Raw genomic sequence first — 21,282 nt, 5'->3', positions numbered from 1 at the left:
GAACAGACAATGAGAGGCAAAATGCACTTTTTCAATATAAGCACAAGGAAAGGCAAATAAATAATTCAGGATATCAACAGCAGTGTAAAAAGGGAGGAGCTTATTATGCTCAACTTACAGTAAGAATAGGCAGCTTAAAATAACCAGCTTTAAAAAGCAGATCGTCAAACAGGCGGGTAGGTGGGAACCACAGCAGGGAATCATCATCAGTGCTTTAGTTTACGCAGGCAAATCTTTTCAAACAAAGTGAATTGCATCAAATAACTCATAACAAAGTCTTGGATAGTTAGCCTTGTTCCATAAGTATGAAAAAGAACTGTGGTAGAAGTCAAATAGTTAAATAAACTTCTAAATGAATCACTATTCACCTCCATAAAAAGACTCAGGCATACTAAAGTCAGCAGACCACAGCAACTGGAGCATGTCCAAAATATTCAAGTATGTAATACCAAAATCCTAGCTTCAAACAGTATACAAGACTTCAAGGTTGTGCATGATTAAACAGCTTATTCTGTACTGTGTTCACTTTTGAGTTTGCATGTACCTTCCACTTTGCTTACTGAATTTGGGCCAAGAAAACCATGCTGCTCTGACACTATGTGAGCCTTTTTTATGTTTCTTAGTACTACCATTGGCTGCACATTCACATGATGAGTTTCTGTTTCTTGGATTTTATTAGTCGAATGTGGCAGTGCCAAGCGGTATTATTTGAGTAGTACCATTGATAATGGTAATGTCCATTGGTTTCTGTACTTCAAACTGTAATATGAATTCCATGTCTAATGGTGATAATGATCATTGTTTTTTCTTCTCACAAAGAGCTCTTAACCAGCGGGTTGCTTTATTGACCCAGCAATACAACAATTTACATACTACTCTAGAGTAGTTAATTTCACCTCCTTCCATTTTGGATAACCTATGAACGGATTCCTCCACTTCCAGTTTTGGTCTTTGGGCTGTTTGTACTGGGAACTTGGAGAATGGGTCAAACCTGACTCATGTTCTTATTAATGTTTTGAACACTAGAAATTCAAGTGAAGTGATAAATAGGTTAAGACCAATAACTATTATGGATTTCAATGATTGGTTTCATCAAGAATTATGTTTTTCTGATTCTGTAACAATTTTTCAAATAGGAGTTTAAATTCCATGATTGATATGTTTGAGAAAAATCTAAACAAGGTGGATTGCCTACAAATTGACAATTTGTTTCTGACATTTTAACAGCTGCCATTCATGGTATTGTAAGAAAAACATTTTCAAAGGACAGCTAGTAAGGTCAGCTAGGATGTGTTCTGACTTTGATAATTTTAGTAGTAAAGCAGATAAGATAATGAACATGTTTTTGGAGAGGGGTTATCCCTTTCATTTATTAATCAAAACACATGATGAAATTTCCCAAGGCTGCGGTGTTAAATATAAACCGTTATTGAGCGTTGATTGCAATGTCACACCACCCCTTACACCCCACCCTCAACATGGGGATAAAGGTTCTTTCTGAAACTCTTTGGTAGTCAGATATAATGCTTATTCTAAAACTGTTAAAGATATTGTAAATAGGAATTGGAACATCTTTAAGGTAGATGGCTATATTTTTAAGATTTTGGGAGAAACATCAAAATATGTTTACGGAACATTTAGAAATTCTAAAAACATTTTTGAACATCAAACAAACACAAATACAACTAGGGTTATCAGGGGCATCCATAATGTGGTGCCTGCAATCAGTGTGCATATGTAGTAGAACAGGATTTCATTACATTTAATTCCCCTCATTCCAAAATTTCCCTTGCTGATGGAAATTGTGCCTCTAAGGGAATCATATATCTCATAGGATTATAGGAAGTTAGTAGGCTATTGGCCCTGAGGCCCTTATAAGCCTAGCCAAGAATTTAGCCCATGTTCCAACAGGTCAGCACCTGATGCCTCTGTCCAGTAGGGACATAGGTGGAATCCAGTTATCCAGGTTGCACTTAGAAAGGGTTAATGAGACACTCTGCTTAACATGGAGAGGGAGCCTCTTGCACAGAAGGGGGAGTCTCTTGGAGACAAATCTGTCCTGCCAACAAGTCATACTGATGTCAGAATAATGACTACCTGCCTAAACTACAAATGATAAATCTTTGTCTGAGTTGTAGCTCTCAACCTTCCATTCCAAAATGTGGAACACCTTCTCTAATAATGTGGAACAAAAATTGGCATAATGTGGAATACCTATTAACAGCCTGTTGTCATCTTCAACTAGGTAGCTTGTGAAATGGTTAAAATTGGTTATTTTATAATTACAAAAGGTTACTTGGATCAACTCATATGATTCAATATTATTTACTATGGTTATCAGTTAAAAAATGTTTAACACTGAATGTGTGACAGAACCTTTTAGTGTAAAACTGTGAGGTAGCATGGACATTTCAATAATCAAAATGAGGAACATTTCTTATAATGAGGTACACTTGAGAGGTGTGATCTGAGTAAGTAATCACTATAAAATACCCAAAGATTTTTCTTTATTCAGACCTTAGATGTATTCATCACATACATAAGAATGTTGCACAATTCAAACAATTATATGGTCTATCAGATAGTCAGACTCAACTAGACAAACCCTAGGTAATACTACCCTGGTTCTCTAATTATTTTTGGTTCCATTATACTCATAAACATATCACTGTACCTATATCCAAAAGTTAAAAAAGGCTTACAGCAGGACAGTTAAATTTGGAATACATAAAAGAACCACCCAAACACAAAAGCACCCGCACCTACGGCAAGTGCACGGCTCAAACCACTTGAAACAAACAAAAAAAGAGCCAGCACAAATCCTGTTTGGAAATAAGTGTATTTAAAAAATACACGTTATATATGCAATGAAAACAAACTGCACATATATATGCAATGAAAACAAACTGCACAAACCGGTTTTGGCTTAACAGCCTTCCTCAGTGTGACTCAAATAATCAAACATCATTACATTCAAAGGCATCCCATTAATATATAAACTAAAAGATAGAACAGAGGCCAATCAAAACAATAAACAAATAAAGCAATCAGAACTGTTCATTTGGACCAGGAGGAAAAAGCCCACCCAATTTGACAATCCACTTTTTTTCTTTGATGTTCAGAACTTGATGTAATCCAGCTAAATCATCATTTTTATGCACAATGCAATCAATAATAGTAAATCTGAAAAGACCAGTCTGATGGTTGAAAATATACTTGTACAGGGCACTGGTTTGCTTGTGTATCATAATATCACTCAAGTGTTCACTAATTCTAAGCCTAAAAGGCCTAGAAGTTTGTCCCACATAAAAAGCTTTACAGAAGCAGCTAGCTAAGTAAATCACCCATGTTGAGCTGCAATTGCCAAAACATCTATATCATAAACATTAGAAGTGTTTTTACTAATGAAACAGGTGGTTTTATGTATATATGAACAACTTGAGCAATGACCATATGGAAGGCAACCTACCAACTTATGCACAGTAATAGTCCTTTGTATCAGTGTTTTTTCATACCGGGCCCTTTTGTAGTGATTAAACAAAGAACCCAAGGATCTACCCTTATGAAAAGAAAAAGAACATTTGTTGCCCAAAATATCCATAAAAGGATCCCCGCCCCCTAGAATGTTCCAGTGTCTGGAAACTATGTCCATAAATGATTTGGTATTTTTACCATAAGTAGCAACTAGCCTTATCTGAGAGCCCTGATCAGAAACCTGTTCTCTGTACCTTAAAAACTCAGATCTCTCATATGATTGCGCATGCTGATTGGCCACATAGATGTCACCAACCCTGCATCCTCGGGCTTTGAATCTGGCATATAAATCCGATTTAAAATAATCTTGAGTGACAGTACTGGAACATATTCTTTTAACCCTGAGAAAATGAGACTTTGTGATATTCCTGATGACATGTTGAGGGTGGAAGCTAGACGCATGAAGTAAAGTGTTGTATTGAGGGAATTTGCGGAACACCTGTGTTTCTAATGTATTCAAAGGAGTACATGTGACCAAAACATCCAAAAATGTTATCTCTTGTTTATGCCATGTCAATTTGAATTCAATACCCCATATATTTTCATTCAAGTATTCCACAAATTCCTGAAGATACCCAGCATCAGATCTCCACTCAAGCCAACAGTCATCAAGATATCGTCTCCAAATATCCATTTCATCAAGGTAAATATTATGGCTTCAGTCATAAATAAGTGCCTCCACTTGTTGTTGTTGTTGTTGTATCTTTCGGCTTTTCCCGGTTAGGTGTTGCCACAGCGGAACTCCGGTCCGCTAATGATTGGCAGTAGATTTTTACGTACCGAGTTGCCAGCCCTGAAGCATAACCTTCAATGAAGGTACACCCATTCACGCATGTCTCCACACAGAAGACACTTTAGCTGAGAATCGAACAGGACAACATCTTACTGTGAGGTGACAACGCTACCATAGCACCACCATAAATTGGCATATATGGGGGCAAAAGATGCCCCCATTGCCATGCCCCGAACTTGCCAAACACATTGTTGCTGAAAATAAAATACGTTCTTATCAAGAACATATTCAGCTAGACATACTAAAAAAAGTATTAAATCCAGGTCTGTATAAATCTGCTCTGTCTAACCAATACTGAAGTGCCATCAGATTCGCCCAGTGAGGAATATTGGTATACAGGGAGGTGACATCAAGGGTGCATAGCAACCAATCGGATTCCAATTGGAGATCCGAGATAATTCCCAAGAACTGTGTTGTATCTTAATTCCGTGACCGTATATGGGGTAACAGGGGTTTAAGATGTTGAGTAAGAAATTTAGAGAGGGGTTCTGTTAATGAGCCCCTCCATGAAACAATAGGTCGCCCAGGGGGATGAATTGGGTCCTTATGGATTTTGGGCAATAAGTAAAGGTATTGTTGTTTGGGGTGGTCCACTTTCAAATGAAAACAAGTCTCTTTAGAGATAATGCCTTCTTCAACTGCTTTATCCAAGAAGCTGTCAATCTCAGACTTAAATTTAATAGTGGGATCTAAAGGCATGATCATATAATATTTACGATCCATTATCTGTTTGAGACCTTCCTTTTGATAATCTATCCAGTCTAGGACCACCACCGCTCCTCCCTTATCTGCTGGCAAAATAACAATATCATTATTGGACTTAAGTTCCTCTATACAAAGGTGTTCTGCCCTCGTAATGTTGTCATGCATAACACAATCTTTGCCAAGCTGCATATGCAAATCCTTAAGAACCCTGTTCTGAAAAATAGAGACCACTGGAGACATGGGGGGGTTTATACCTGGACTTCCGAAAATGGTAGGTATCAACTGCATCATCAGAGGCATCCTTGTCCTTAAAAAACAAACGTAAATTGAGCAAACGACAAAAATGAATAACATCCTGTGCAAAATCTTGTTCAGATATATTAAAACTCAGCACAAAACTTAAGCCTTTATTCAAAGTTTTGATTTGTAAGTCAGATAAGGCATAAGAGGAAATATTATGTACATTAGAAGAACCATTTAACTCTGGATTATCATCCTCAGAATACCCTCCAAATCTGGAGGGACCCCTGTGTTTCCTCCCCCCTCTTCTTGACTTAACTCTAAAGGGTGACCTGAGTTATTAACTGTGTTATTCCTCTTTGAAATTGGCAACCTATCTACATGGCTGTCTTCCCCTTCAGTGTTTGATGAGGTGTCCTCACCAGAAGTAAACACATCCCTACTTCTTTTCTTAAGAATGGGTTTCATTCTTTTGGGTTTAGCTGGTTTAGAGTTAGGCATCAAAAATCTAACATTCTTATGTACCTCAAAGTCTCAATTTCTCAGGGTTAAAAGAATATGTTCCAGTACTGCCACAAACGATTATTTTAAATCGGATTTATATGCCAGATTCAAATCCCGAGGATACAGGGTCGGTGACATCTATGTGGCCAATCAGCATGCGCAATCATATGAGAGATCTGAGTTATTAAGGTACAGAGCACAGGTTTCTGATCAGGGCTCTCAGATAAGGCTAGTTGCTACTTATGGTAAAAATACCAAATCATTTATGGACATAGTTTCCAGACACTGGAACATTCTAGGGGGCGAGGGTCCTTTTATGGATATTTTGGGTGACAAATGTTCTTTTTCTTTTTGTAAGGGTAGACCCTTGGGTTCTTTGTTTAGTCACTACAAAAGGGCCCGGTATGAAAAAACATTGATACAAAGGACTATTACTGTGCTTAAGTTGGTAGGTTGTCTTCCATGTGGTCATTGCTCAAGTTGTTCACAAATACATAAAACCACCTGTTTCACTAGTAAAAACACTTCTAATGTTTGTGATATAGATTTTTTGGCAATTGCAGCTCAGCATGGGTGATTTACTTAGCTAGCTGCTTCTGTCAAGCTTTTTATGTGGGACAAACTTCTAGGCCTTTTAGGCTTAGAATTAGTGAACACTTGAGTGATATTAGGATACATAAGCAAACTAGTGCATTATATAAGCACATTTGTAACCATCAGACTGGTCTGTTTAGATTTACTAACACTGATTACATTGTGCATAAAAATAATGACTTAGCTGGTTTACATCAACTTCTGAATATCAAAGAAAAAAGTGGGTTGTTAAACTGGTTGGGCTTTTTCCTCCCGGTCTATATGAGCAGCTCTGATTGCTTTATTTGTTTACTGTTTTGATTGGCCTCTGTTCTATCTTTTAGTTTATATATTAATGGGCTGCCTTTGAATGTAATGATGTTTGATTATTTGTGTCACACTGAGGAAGGCTGTTAAGCTGAAACCGGTTTGTGCAGTTTGTTTTCATTGCATATATATGTGCAGTTTGTTTTCATTGCATATATAATGTGTATTTTTTTAAATACACTTATTTCCAAACAGGATTTGTGCTGGCTCTTTTTTCGTTTGCATAAAAGAACCACAAAATATTATTACATATCTCTGTATCAGTTAAGAGCTTTAAAGCAAAGGTTAACCAACCTTTGTCATTTTTATGCAAAGTACAATACAGTATTTTATGTTCAGCTACAATTAATCCCTTCCATTGGCATAGGCAAACAAGAAATCAAAGATCCAAAATGTACACCTAACAGACATAACCAAGCAGCAACAAATTTGTGAATATTAGTTTTTACAGAAAATTTGGAACACACTTCTTGTTCAGCAAAGGAGAGAGTCATCATTTTACAAACCGAATAGCAATCTAAAACAATTTCCATAGACTGAGTGGGACAGCAAATCCTCTGCAACTTACTATACCCAAATAACATTTCTTCATAACTCTTTATTAATAAGAGAAATCCCTAGTCACTCTTAGAACAATTTTCCCTTTCAACTTTCAGCTCAACTTTACCACTGCTAAACCTTTTTTATGTAACAAATATGAAAATATCCTTCAACTTTCAGTCAATGTAAACTGTAATATATTACATGCTAATAATGTACCAAATACAACTTATTTTCTCTGTCATACTTATGCCTGCACTATTACTTAAGTATATGCATGCACAATCTTACTGCATATACTATGAACAGTACAATGTTAATTCTAATGCTTATATCTAATGGTTACATTGTGCATAAACATTACAATGTATTATCTATTTTTAGTACACATTTACTGCATTTATGTTATTCATTTACTATTTGGTATCTAGACAGGTAGGCTGGTCTGAAGACCCTTTTCAGCCATGGCACAAAAATGCAGGAACAAAAGCAAACAACATGAATATTAAATAAGCCTATAGTATATAAGAACAAATGCAAAATCAGATGTTTTTTTAAAGGATCTTGGAGTAAGCATTTGCTCAGTGCAAATTATTATGTGTGTTAGAGTCTTATGTACAGTGAAATGTGGCAAAGATAGAGTTAACAGTAAAACCAATGCTGTTTACAATATTTACAGCACATATATAAAGTCCATTTTGAATTTCAGCATTTCAGGAAACAAGCAGGACAACATTTAGGATAACAAGCAGAGAAAGGCCATCATGCTGAAGGTAGTATGTTGTTTAATAGCAAGCGGTGAGTTTAACCATTGTACCTAAAGCAGTTATACTCAGTTTCCTTGTGTAAATGTTCAAAGAAGCTGTTTTCAAACTCAGTGAGAGATTCCAGGTTCCTTAATTCAGGTGGGAGTCTGTTCTATAATGGCAGGCCTAGTCAGGAAAAGACACATTCTTCAGTAGCTGTTTTATATAGAGGTCTGCTTAATGTGATAGCCTTCTTAGGGAATAACCCTGGTCTTGGATGGGTAATTTCTATGTCAAAGGTATGCAACTGCCACTGTTTAGTATAGAGTTCATTGTAGATAAGTTACCCTTTGAGTGACTGGAAGCCATTGTATATGTTATAGGAGGTTGCAGCGATGAGATAGGCTGTCGGTATAGAGGACATATCTGCACATTTAATTTACTGTGATCTGATATATTTTGGATACCACTGCATATATATTCCTTGAACAATAATACTTTAACTTCTGTCCTCTGGTGTATTGAGAAAATAGTAATTAGTTCAGCTCCAGAAAATCATAAACAGAACTTAAAAATAAATACATAAATAAAATACTGTACATTTTGGAGGTCACTGTGCACTGAAATATTTTTGTATTTCTAAGGTAATACTCATTGCTTTTGTTTTGGATTCATGTGCAAGTAGTTATCTAAAAATGAGAAAATAACTTTTTTGTTTCCATTTATTAAACATGCAGTAGGCATTCTTATATTATATACCAGTCATTTTGCACATAACACATTGAACATCCCTCATCCTGAAGTGAGGCTGCTTTCTAATTGCGTTAAAAACTTTTATCACATTGCCTAAAATGCATATTTTTAAAGCTTATAATACTGCTTTCTTATTTTTTATATACCTAAACTATTAAATAGATTAAGATTAGCAAATTGTCTGTGAACATTATTAAAAAATATGATCTAATTACATTTAAACAAATCCTTTTATTTGATCACTCTACTATTAATAAACCTAGAAATATAATATAAAATGAAATGGTTCATAGGTTCATTGGTGTTTGTTAGGCTAATGACCACAAGCAATTTTGTAAGCCTAGCCATGCATCCCAAATTTCTGACAAGTTCTGGTACCCTTCATAATTGTAAGCAGGGGCTTAGGAGATGAAGCATTTACAAGCAGGGGCCTGGGAGATTAAGCATTTACAGGATGATATAGGTGTCAAACCAGGGATGACTTTTGTGTTCCACACACAATTGTCCAAGTTACACTTAAATTGAGTTAGGGAGGAACTCTGCTTCACATGGATAGGAAGCCTGTTTCAGAGAAGGAGCAGTCTCTGGGATACACACCTGTCTCTCCAGCAGGTCCTTTTTATATCACAGGCAAGGTTTAAGTCTTTAGAATGGATAATTCTTGTGTTGTTTGTTTTATGGATATGCAGAAGGTCCAGCAGAGTTGGTCTGACAATGCCTTTTATGCCAGGCATAGATCTCCTCTCAACAGCCTGTAAGAGAGAGAATGCAGGGATAGGGCCATGAGGCAGTCTGCATACGACATATTACTTATGGCCTGTATTCTTTTAGTGAGGAACCTCTGTGGATGATCTAATGGTTGGATATGCCTGGTTAGGTACATACCAAATGGAGCATCGTACTCAATGATAGGTCTGATGAATGCTGAATGCAGTCAAAAAATGATTTCCTTGGACCTAGATCACATTTCTTTGTTTATAAGTTGCACAACATAGAATGATTTCCTCACTACTGTAGACATGTGATGGTCAAAGACTAGATTACTATCTATGTGTGTTCCCAAGACCCTGACTACTGGGTCATCTCCTAGGGGTGTGTTGTCAATACGATAGTCACCAGGGTTGGATGACTTCCTGAAGGACACTATTATGCATTTCTTTGTATTTAGTTTTAGTCCATGGTTCTGACACCAGTTGTTTCTCTGTGTCAGTCCTTCCTGGAGAACATTTGAATCAGTGGGGGATTCAATGACAGCTCCTAATTTGCAATCATCTCCAAATGTAGTCAGCCATAGGCCATTGAGATTAGCCTTCACTTCAGAGAAATAAATATTAAAAAGGAGCAGTCCCAGGACTGATCCCTGAGGGACTCCTGTTGTGACTGGCCTCTTTATAGATTTCTAAATTCCCGCATCCTGTCTGTGAGCCAGCTGGCTATCCATGGGGTGAAATAAGGGTTTGTACCTAAACTCTTGAATTTGTAAAGAATGATCAAGTGGGGTATTGTGTCAAATGCCTTGGCCAGGTCAAGGTAGGCAGCATGAACCATTTTGCCTCATCCATTGTTTTGGTGACCTTCTCAAAGAAGTCCACCAGGTTGAGTAGTCATGACCTGCCCTTGACGAAACCAGACTGGGTTTGGTCCAGTGCCTGGAGGTTTCCTGTGTCATTATTCATCATTTTCATGATAATTCTTTCCATGGCTTTGCATATGACACTAGTAAGACTTATGGATCTGTAGTTTCCAGGGTCTGTAGATGGCCCAGCTTTGTGAAAAGAGATGACTGTTGCTGTTCTCAGTTCATAAGGCATGAAGCCTGTTTGGAGGCTACAGTTAAATAGCATTTCCAGAGGTCCTGATAGGTCATGTTTCATGCTATTTAGAAAGCATGCGGGTTTATTATCTGGGTCCATTGATGCCGTGTTCTTGACCTTAGAGGAAGCATTAGGGACCTGTCCCCTAGTGATACCAGGGGAAGCTACATTTGATGATGTTTCCTGAGGGAAGGTTGAGAGCTAGACAGCGGTAAAGCTGGAGCTGAATTTGTTGGACATTAGGTTTGCTATGTCTTCTGGCTCAGTATAGGTGGCTATATTTACAATGAGCTCTGCACACAATTGTGTATTGCCTTTGAGGCTGTGGACATAGCTAAAGAATGCCTTGTAGCTGTCCTTGGCCTGATAGGCCAAATTTAGTGCATATTTGTCTTTGGTAAACTTTATTTGTCCTCTGGGTTGTTTGTTTTTGATAAGAGTGCTTTTTTCCTGCTGGGTGCTGCACCTCCTAATTTTTGCTATGATTTTCTTTCTTCTATTATACGGCCTATTAATGTTGTGATTCAACCAGGGTGGCTTGTTTTTTGAGTTAGTTCTATACTTCTTTCTGGTGGGTACAGCTGCCTCTATGTAGCTATTAACATACTTGTATAGGGTTTCTTTGAATAGTTCTGTGTAGGCAGCAGTGTTCTCAGGGTTTATGGGGCCTTTAAATTCTGCCAGGTTATCACTTAATAGTAGGAAGTTAACCTTAGAGCAGTTTCTGAATATTCTAGGGTTAGTTGTGATTCTGAGTTTCATTTTTACTTCAAAGGAGATCATTTTGTGGACTGATTTTACCAGAGAAGACATTACACAAGGGAATGTGCATCAGTCTCCCATATTATTGAGGACCAGATCCAGTATGGTTGCACATCTGAATAGTGTATTGACAATCTGGTCCAGGGAGTTTGTGTTTTCAAAATTCAGGAATCTCTATGCCTCTACATATAGTTTATGATTCCCAGTTAATATTGTGGTAATTAAAGTCACCCATTAATATGGCATTGGGTTGGATGATGAGTGTTTTCAATACATTTAAATACATGGCATGGGTTTACTGAGTAATAGAGGGGGACCTATAGCTTGCAAGGAAGTGGTATTGGATTTTTGCCTGTGGTGATCTGAACATGGAGAAGCTCAAGTGCATTGTCCTGTTTGACCAGCCTTGAGGTGTATTTATTTTTGATGTAAATCTAGACACTTCCATCTTTAGTCCCTGTCTGTGTAGTAGCTGGTCTAAGTGTGTGGAAGGCAATATAACCGTGCACTGTCAGTGTGCTCTCCGCAACTTTAAGCCATGCCTCAGTGACTACACAGCCACCAGCATTCTCTAGGGTGATGGGAGCTTCCAGGGAGTGGAGTTTTTTGTTTAGACTCCTAGCACTGAGAAGCAACACCTTCAGAGTTTCTTGGTTTAGATTTGCTATGTCGGAAGTACTTTTAGCTTGGCATTGCCTAAAATAGGCACTATGGGGAGGACAATATTTTAGCTAATATTCAAAATCTTAGTGGGGAGAGGTGCACACCATTCCTGGCAAAGCAGAATGGTCTGTTGACCATCTCCTTCCATTCTGACAAATAATAGCTCTCCCCTTAGAATGACACCAGAAACTAAGCCAATTATTAAAGTCAATCATCTTTTGTTCATATTGTGGCATCATCCTTGGAGAAGGCAAACTGATGTTCACTGCTAGGCTCATACCGGCCTGGGACACATATTCTGAGAGTTCCATAATGTCTCTCTTCATATAGACTAAGGAGGTATGGCCCAGGTCATTTACTCCCACATGGACTATGACTGAGCCATACTGTCACTTGGGGTCCAATGATCTGAGTGCATGTATAATGTAGCCGATCCTGACCCCTAATAGGCAACTGACCCTGACTTACTCAGCCTGGTGAGAGGGATATCACTATGTCTCAAATGGAGTATCCAATGAAACAGAATTCTGGATTGTGTGGTGGCTTGCCTTATGAGCTTAGAAGTAGAGGCTATATGAAATGTGTTGATTTGGTTGTTGTTTTGAAAGAGTGCATTTGAGGCTGTTGAGGGTGTTTGCTATGTCTACTTCATCGAGGAGGTCTTTGGGGTTTAGGAGGGTTACATTTAACTGCCTCAGCACATGTGGGTCTATGTGTCTGCTTTGAATTGTGTGTGATGGGTGCAATATGTGTATTAATAACAACCTTATTTACATTGGGTGCTTTTATATGAGAGCTTCGCCTTGAGTGACATTGTATAAATATATCTTTCACATGCCATATCAGTTTGAAAATTAACTGGTAATCAGTAAACATGAGGCAATTTCTACATTGCCTCAGGATGCCCATATACACCAAGCTTGTAACGGAGATAGTGGGAAAGTTCATATCCATGGCAACAGATTATTTTTATTGATTAGACAGTTGGAGTGAGAATATAAAGTAATGTCAGGAGTGTTCTGTTTGCAGCTCCGGGAGCAGTGGTTGTCAATGCAAACTAGTTGTCCTTTGTGTAACTAGGTATTGGTGACATTTCAACGGTGCTTTTAAAGAACAAATGTTAACTCAAGGTGTCTGTGTCTATACATGGCACTGAAAAATGCTTAAGGAGAACCTAATAAGTAGACTGTGATGATTCATGGATGAAGTATTTAGGCAGATATTTTGGTTAAAGTACAATACTTTCCCTATCCCTTATTAAATTCCTTAACAGTAGCCAACTTCCTCCTATTTTTTTCTGTGAGAGAAATCTATAATATAGATTGCTTAAAGGCCACATTTTCTTGTGTTAATATTGTTTAAAGCAGTTTGAAAATTAAACTTTATTTGCATCATTTGATGAAGCTAAAGGCCGACAGTTCTTTCTTGCTGAAGTACATCTGTTTACATCATAAATAGTTTTTTTGATTTGCATATTAATTTTAAAGATAATAGTTGTTTAACTTATGTGTAACGGCAATCCGCTCTGCTCTGGTCTGCAATTAAGAGCAGCCTTGTTGCGATTCATAGAAGCCAGTTGTGATTATGTGCAGTAGTCACAAATGAATTTATACAAATGAAGTAATGAGATTAGAATGAGAAATGCTGTAGAACTTCTTATCCTAATTAGCCCTCGTCTTACCTGTTTGTGATTTGTACTTGCGTTTTGACACATTTCAGCATTGTCCAGACAGGCATTACAAAAACTGCATCTTTTTAATCTACTTTGCATTTGACAAAGATGCATGTTGCTGCTGCCAGCTTTGCTATTTCCTCAGTGTGAGTTGCTTGATTTGGCCGAGCCAAAACCACTTGCACTCAATGGCACTCTCTGGTCAAGAAGGCAAAGATACAGATAAAGAATAACCCATTATAACTTTGATAATCATTCTTGATTGATTTTGTGTGGATATGGATATATTAAAGGCTTTAGTGAGTCTGTATGACCCACAGATAGCGAATGGGAAATGTATGGCCTTCCAATACCTCTGAATACTAATGGTATGTATAGCCCTCACTGTGGGGACACATTTTATATATCTTGGGCTTCTACTTTGTTGTTTTCTTCTGCTATTCAGGGGATACAGGCTATCCACTTGAACCTTGACCCCTATTTGGAACCCTATAGGAATTCCCAAAGAAAGGTACAACACCATCCTTTGCCAGACACCGATTGTCATCGAGTGAATGTTTGGCCCACTGAAAGTCCATTTCCATTGCCTAGATGAGTCTGTGGGTACCCTTCAGTATGATGTATGAACCTGTCACTGCATGAGGTACCTTTATCACATACTGTATTCTGCACAACATGGTCATGCAGTCTGTGGGTACCATTCAATATGAAGAATGACCCTGCCACTGCATGCAGAATGTTTACCACATGTTGCATTCTGCACAACATGATCATGCAAAGGTCTGGTAAGGAACTATGCATAATCTCACTGTAGCTGCCAGTATGGGTACTACCATGACTGCTGATAGTGTTGGTGGCCAGCTGGCAACAATAGTAAAGGACTCTGTGTGGCCAGCTCATGCATAGTATACAGCTACACAGGTAATGTGGCAGTATCTAGTGTACAACTATGGACCATAACATTCAGATTAGTGTTACCTTCAGTATAAAAATCACATTCCTTTTTCTGGTTACAGTTTCTGCACTTTCTTTTCTGATAAATAAGACATAATTTTCTGTTCTTTACTGAGGTACTGCACTTCAGATTCATTAATTTTGTTATAGACACCATCCAATGTTTCATCATAAATAATAGCAATCATCATTTGTGCAATGCTGAGAGTGAAGTGGAAACAGTGCTAGTGTTGATGTCAGGATTAGTGTTACTCATGTAATAATTTTTCCAGCATGTGTTAGGATCTTAATTCTTCTTCTTTTTCTTTCGGCTGTTCTGGCTAGGGATCGCCACAGCAGATCATCTGTTTCCATTTTTTCCTGTCCTTTACATCTTGCTCTGTCACACCAACCACTTGCATGTCCTCTCACCACATCCATAAACCTTATTTTAGGCCTTCCTCTTTTCCTCTTACCTGGAAGCTCCATCTTTAGCATCCTTTTCCCAATATACCCAGCATCCCTCCTCAGCAAATATCCAAACCAACACAATCTTGCCTCTCTGGCTTTGTCTCTAAACTGTCCAACCTGGGCTGACCCTCTAATATACTTATTCCTAATCCTGTCCACCCTAGTCACACCTAGTGCAAATCTTAACATCTTTAACTCTGCCACATCCAGCTCTGACTCCTGCCTTTTTGTCAGTGCCACTGTCTCCAACCCATATAACATAGCTGGTCCCACTACCCTCTTGTAGACCTTCCCTTTCATGCTTACTGGTACCCATCTGTCACAAATCACTCCTGACACTCTTCTCCACCCACTCCACCCTGCCTGTACTCTCTTCTTCACCTCTCTTCCATACTCACCATAACTCTGAACTGTTGATCCCAAGTATTTGAATGCATCCACCTTTGCCAACTCTACTCTCTGCATCCTCACCATTCCTCTATCCTCCCTCTCATTCACACACATATAGTCTGTCTTAGTCCTGCTGACCTTCATTCCTCTCCTCTCTAGAGCATATCTCCAACTATCCAGGATCTCCTCAACCTGTTTCCTACTCTCACTACAGATCACAATGTCATCTGCAAACATCATAGTCCACAGGGATTCCTGTTTGATCTCATCTGTCACCCTGTCAGTCACCATTACAAATAAGTAAGGGCTCAGAGCTGATCCTTGATACAGTCCCATCTCCACCTTAAACACATCCGTCACTCCTACCACAGACCTCACCAATGTCACACTACCCTCGTACATAACCTGTACCACTCTTACATACTTCTCTGACACTCCCGACTTCCTCATACAATACCACAACTCCTCTCTAGGCACCCTGTCATATGCTTTCTCTAAGTCTACAAAAACACAATGCAACTCCTTCTGACATTCTCTGTACTTCTCCATCAACACTCTCAGAGCAAAGATCGCATCTGTAGTGCTCTTTCCTGGCATGAAACCATACTGCTGATCACTAATCATCACCTCCCTTCTTAACCTAGCTTCCACTACTCTTTCCCATAACTTCATGCTGTGACTGATCAATTTTATCCCTCTGTAGTTACTGCAGCTCTGCACATCACCCTTATTCTTAAAAATCGGTACCAAAACACTTTTTCTCCACTCCTCAGGCATCCTCTCACTTTCCAAGATTTCATTAAACAATCTAGTTAAAAACTCCACTGCCATTTTACCTAAACACCTCCATGCTTCCACAGGTATGTCATCTGGGCCAACAGCCTTTCCATTCTTCATTCTCTTCATAGCTATCCTTACTTCCTCCTTTGCTAATCCATTGTACTTCATGATTCACTATCCCCACATCATCCAACCTTCTCTCCCTCTCATTCTCTTCATTCATCAACCCCTCAAAGTACTCTTTCCATCTACTCAATACACTCTCCTTGCTTGTAAGTATGTTTCCCTCATTATCCTTTATCACCTTTACCTGCTGCACATCTTTCCTAGCTCAGTCCCTCTGTCTAGCCAATTGTCTAGCCAATCGGTACAGGTCCTTTTCTCCCTCCTTAGTGTCCAACCTTTCATACAACTCTCCATATGCCTTATCCTTAGCCTTCATCACCTCTCTTTGCCATGTACCTCATCTTCTTATATTCCTGTCTACTTTCTTCATCTTTCTGACAATCCCACTTCTTCTTCCCCAACCTCTTTCTATGTATACTCTCCTGTACTTCCTCATTCCACCACCAGGTCTCCTTGTCCACCTTCCTCTGTCCAGATGTCACACCAAGCACCTTTCTAGCTATCTCCCTTACTAGCTCTGCTATAGTGACCCAGCTATACGGTAACTCTTTACTGCCCCCCAGTGCCTGTCTTAGCTCTTATCTGAACTCCACCTCACAAACACCCTTTTTTCAATTTTCACCATTTGATCCTTGGTGCTGCCTTCACAATCCTCCTCCTCTTCTTGATCACCGACGTCATCCTACAGACCACCATCCTATGCTGTCTAACTACACATTCCCCTGTCATCACTTTACAGTCTCCAATCTCCTTCAAACTGGCCCTCCTACATAAGATATAATCCACCTGTGTGCATCTTCCTCCACTCTTGTATGTAACCCTATGCTCCTACCTCTTGTTAAAATACGTATTCACCACAGCCATGTCCATCCTTTTTGTGAAATCCACTACCATCTGACCTTCTGCATTCCTCTCCTTAACACCATACCTACCCATCACTTCCTCATCCCCTCTGTTCCCTTCACCAACATGCCCATTGACATCTGCTCCAATCATCACTCTTTCACCCTTGGGTACACTCACCACCACTTCATCCAGCTCACTCCAACATTTTTCTTTCTCATCCATCGCACACCCAACTTACGGAGTGTATGTATTAACAACATTCATCATTACACCATCAATTCCCAGCTTCATAAACATCACTCTATCCGACACTCTTTTCACCTCCAAAACACTCTTTGCATACTGTTTCTTCAGGATAACCCTTACCCCATTTCTCCTCCCAACCACACCATGATAGAACAGTTGGAACCCACCTCCAATACACATGGCCTTACTCCCCTTCCATCTGGTCTCTTGCACACACAATATATCAACCTTCCTTCTGTCCAGCATATCAGCTAGCTCTCTCCCTATACCAGTCATACTGCCAATATTCAAAGTTCCAATCCTCACTACCATATTCCTAACCTTTTTCCTCTCTTCCTGCCTTAAGGCATGCCTTTCCCCTCTTCTTCTCCTTCTCCTTTGGCTAACATTAGCCCAATTTCCACCAGCACCCTGTTGGCTAACAGTACTGGTGGTGGTCATTGTTAACTCGGCCCTCGACTGATCTGGTATGTCAATTTATATTGGCCACATATGTCATTTAGCAAACGTTTTACACCGGATGCCCTTCCTGATACAACCCTCCCCATTTATCTGGGCTTGGGACCGGCACAAAGAAATACACTGGCTTGTGCATCGCCAGTGGCTGGCTTGCATGTTAGGCTTTTAATAGCGTATAGCATTCCATTGTGCTGCTCTTTCATCCTATTTTTTTTCAGCTTTTTTTTAAATTATATTTGTGTGACTGTAAGCATTACTGAACTGAAACTCATGCTGCTGAATAGGCCTGTAATACACATTGCATTTTGCAAATGACCTCCCTCCTCCCCATACCTCTCAACCTCTTAGTGAAAGAAATCTGGACAAAGCCTAAAATAATGTGGGGACAAAGGCACAAAAATAAGGATCTAATTTAAATACTGCTCTTATAAAGTTAGAAAGCTTCTCGAATAACAGAATTGTGTTACCATCCATTTTCTGAAGGATATGAATTCTGCAACTCAAATAACTGTCATTATTTAGTGATTTCAATTTCCAGCGATTTGCCAGAAAATCACAAATTTTATGATGAATAGACCAAAATTATGAAACAAAAATCTGGACAGTTGAAAGGTATGTTCCTCCCTCTTTTTTTTTCTAATTTTTTTTTTCTGTTGTTAAGTATTTTCATTATTCAAGTCAAATACATGATGCTGAAAAGACACTTGATACTGATTAACATTGCATTCTGCAGTTTTACCTCCATCGAACATATACCTCAGAAGACCAAATGCTCAAGTCTTAACAAGATCAAACCCAAATGCTGGAATTCTGTAAGACTGAACTAGCAAAAATAAATAGAACAGTGTTTCTTTTTGCTGGGACCTGAACTGAAGGGGATCATTGCACAGCGGAGATCAGAGTATTTGTCCTTTCCCCACTGTACTGCAATCTCAAGAGTTGGAATATATAAGTAGCAGGTGTGAAGGAGACATATCTCTCAACTGAACAGATTTTTCTAGAATTTTCAAAAGTGTGTCACATTTTATTGGCCTGTTTCTTGTAAAATGTGTGTTTTTTTGGCAAATTGCTGAGGACTGAAGTATCTTAATAATGGCATATATGCTTGCCTTTCAGGCTTCCTGTCCTTCAGAAAATGCATGCTAACACAAATTCTGTTATTCAAACAACTTTTCAGTTTTATAAGAGCAATACTTAAAATTTGTCCATACTTTGGGACCTTTGTATGCTCATTATTTTAGGCATAGGTTCATAGGTTCATAGGTAGGTACTAGGCTATCAGCCCAGGGGCTTACGTAAGCCTAGCCAACAATGTTCCCTGGCTTACGCCACCCAAGAAAGTTATTTTTCTGTGCCACTGTCGAGCAGAGACACAGAAGTGACCCCGGGGTGTATTTCCTATTCCCCATCCACGCATCAAGATTTTTCTTGAAGAGTGCTAATGAAGAACTTTGCTTGACATAGATGGGTAGCCTGTTCCAGAGTGTGGGAAGTCTCTGGGACAGGAATTTATCCCTCCAGCATGTCCTGTTTATTGTGGTGACAAGGTTTTGGTCCCTAGAGCTTGTAGCTCAGAGGGATTGGGATTTCTTTAGGTGTAGCATGTCCAACAGGGTTTGACATAGCTTTATATGTTAGGCAGAGATCACCTCAGACTAGGCGATATGCTACGGAGTAAAGCTGGAGTTTTTTGAGGTGGTCAGTGTAGGGCATTTGTTTGATGCCAGTAATCCTCTTTGTGAGGTACTTTTGTGGCCTTTCCAGCTGCTGCAGATGTCTTGTGAGGTACATTCCAAAAGGGCCGTTGTACTCTATAATGGGTCTAATGAGTGTCGAATAGAGTGGAACAATGACCTCTTTTTCCTTGATGAGAACCCTTTTATGATGAGGTGTGCCACGTAGAAGGACTTCCTGACTACTGTGGTGATGTGACTATCAAAGGAGAGACTACTGTCCACCTGGGTCCCAAGGTCTCTTATCACGCATTCGGTGTTAAGTAGATTGCTGCCTATGTGGTAGTTCATGGCTACAGAGTTTTTAACAAAGGGGATGACACTATACTTTTTGGCACTGAGCTTGAGGCCATGGCTCTGACACCAAGCATCTGTCTCAGCGAGGTGCTTCTGTAGGATGTCCACATCATTTGGGAACTTGACTATGGCTCCTAGTTGACAGTTAGCTGCGAACTTTGTTAGCCAGAGGCCTTCTGTGTTAGCCTGTACTACAGAGAAGTAGATACCAAACAGGAGAGGTCCCAGGACGGAACCCTGTGGTACTCCACTTGTCACTGCTTTGAGGTCAGATTTGGAGTCTGCAACTTTTACAGTGTGGGATCTGTCAGTGAGCCAGTTGGCAACCCATCTTGTGATGTAGAGACTTATACCTAGTTTAGTGAGTTTAGCTATAATTCCAGAATGGGGGATGGTGTGGAAAGCCTTGGCGAGGTCAAGATAGACTGTGTGAACCACCTTACCCTCATCTACAGCTTTGGTGACTGCCTCAAAGAAGTCAATCCGGTTCAGGAGGCATGATCTGCCTTTCACAAACCCGAACTGGGTGGGATCCAGAGTTTGGAGGTTACCAATGTCTTTATTTATGAGTTCCATGATTATACGTTCCATGGCCTTGCAGACCAGGCTCATCAGGCTAATAGGTCGATAGTTCCCAGGATCAGTGGTGGGTCCCCCTTTGTGGAGTGGGATAACTGTTGCTATGTGCCATTCAATGGGCACAAAGCCTGATGCGAGGCTATTATTGAACATGGTGCTTAAGTGGGGAGCCAGTTCGTTCTGAAGTTCATGTAAAACACAGCCTGGGATGTTGTCCAGTCCCATAGATGCTGTGTTTTTGGCTTTAGAGAGTGCAGCTTTTACCTGCGTAGTTATGATTACAGGGACTCTGCATTCTTCCTGTATAAATATGGGCCCTTTAGGGGGTGAGAGGGGGGTAAAGTTAGCACTGAACCTATCTGCCAGGATGTTGGCAATATCAGTTGGTTCTGTAATTTTCATGCCTTTGTACTGTAACTCAGAGCAGATCTGGGTGTTGCCATCGAGATTCTTGACATAGCTACAGAATGCTTTGTGGCTGTACTTGGAATTAGTGATGATTTTGTTTTCATAGCTAGCTTTGGAGGATCTTATAAGGGATCTCAACTTCTTACTGAGGCTGACCAGGGAGCTCCTCCACTCATGGGATTTTACTCTCTTTTGCAACAGTTTCTTCCTTCTGTTGTACAGTTTGTTTATGGCAGGGGACCACCAGATTGGCTTACTTTTTTTGGAGGATAGCGTCTTGGTTCTCTTTGACAAACTTTCTTGTGCTAAACCTTTGAGAGGTATGTGGGATGCAAATTCCCATCGGGAGGTGCAAAGGGAATTGCCCCACTGAAAAAGCAGGTGCTCT

This window comes from Protopterus annectens, chromosome 2.part1 (genome assembly GCF_019279795.1).
Source record: "Protopterus annectens isolate FY-2018-M chromosome 2.part1, PAN1.0, whole genome shotgun sequence".
NCBI classification, from domain to species: Eukaryota; Metazoa; Chordata; order Ceratodontiformes; family Protopteridae; genus Protopterus; species Protopterus annectens.
This window is presented reverse-complemented; position numbering follows the sequence as displayed.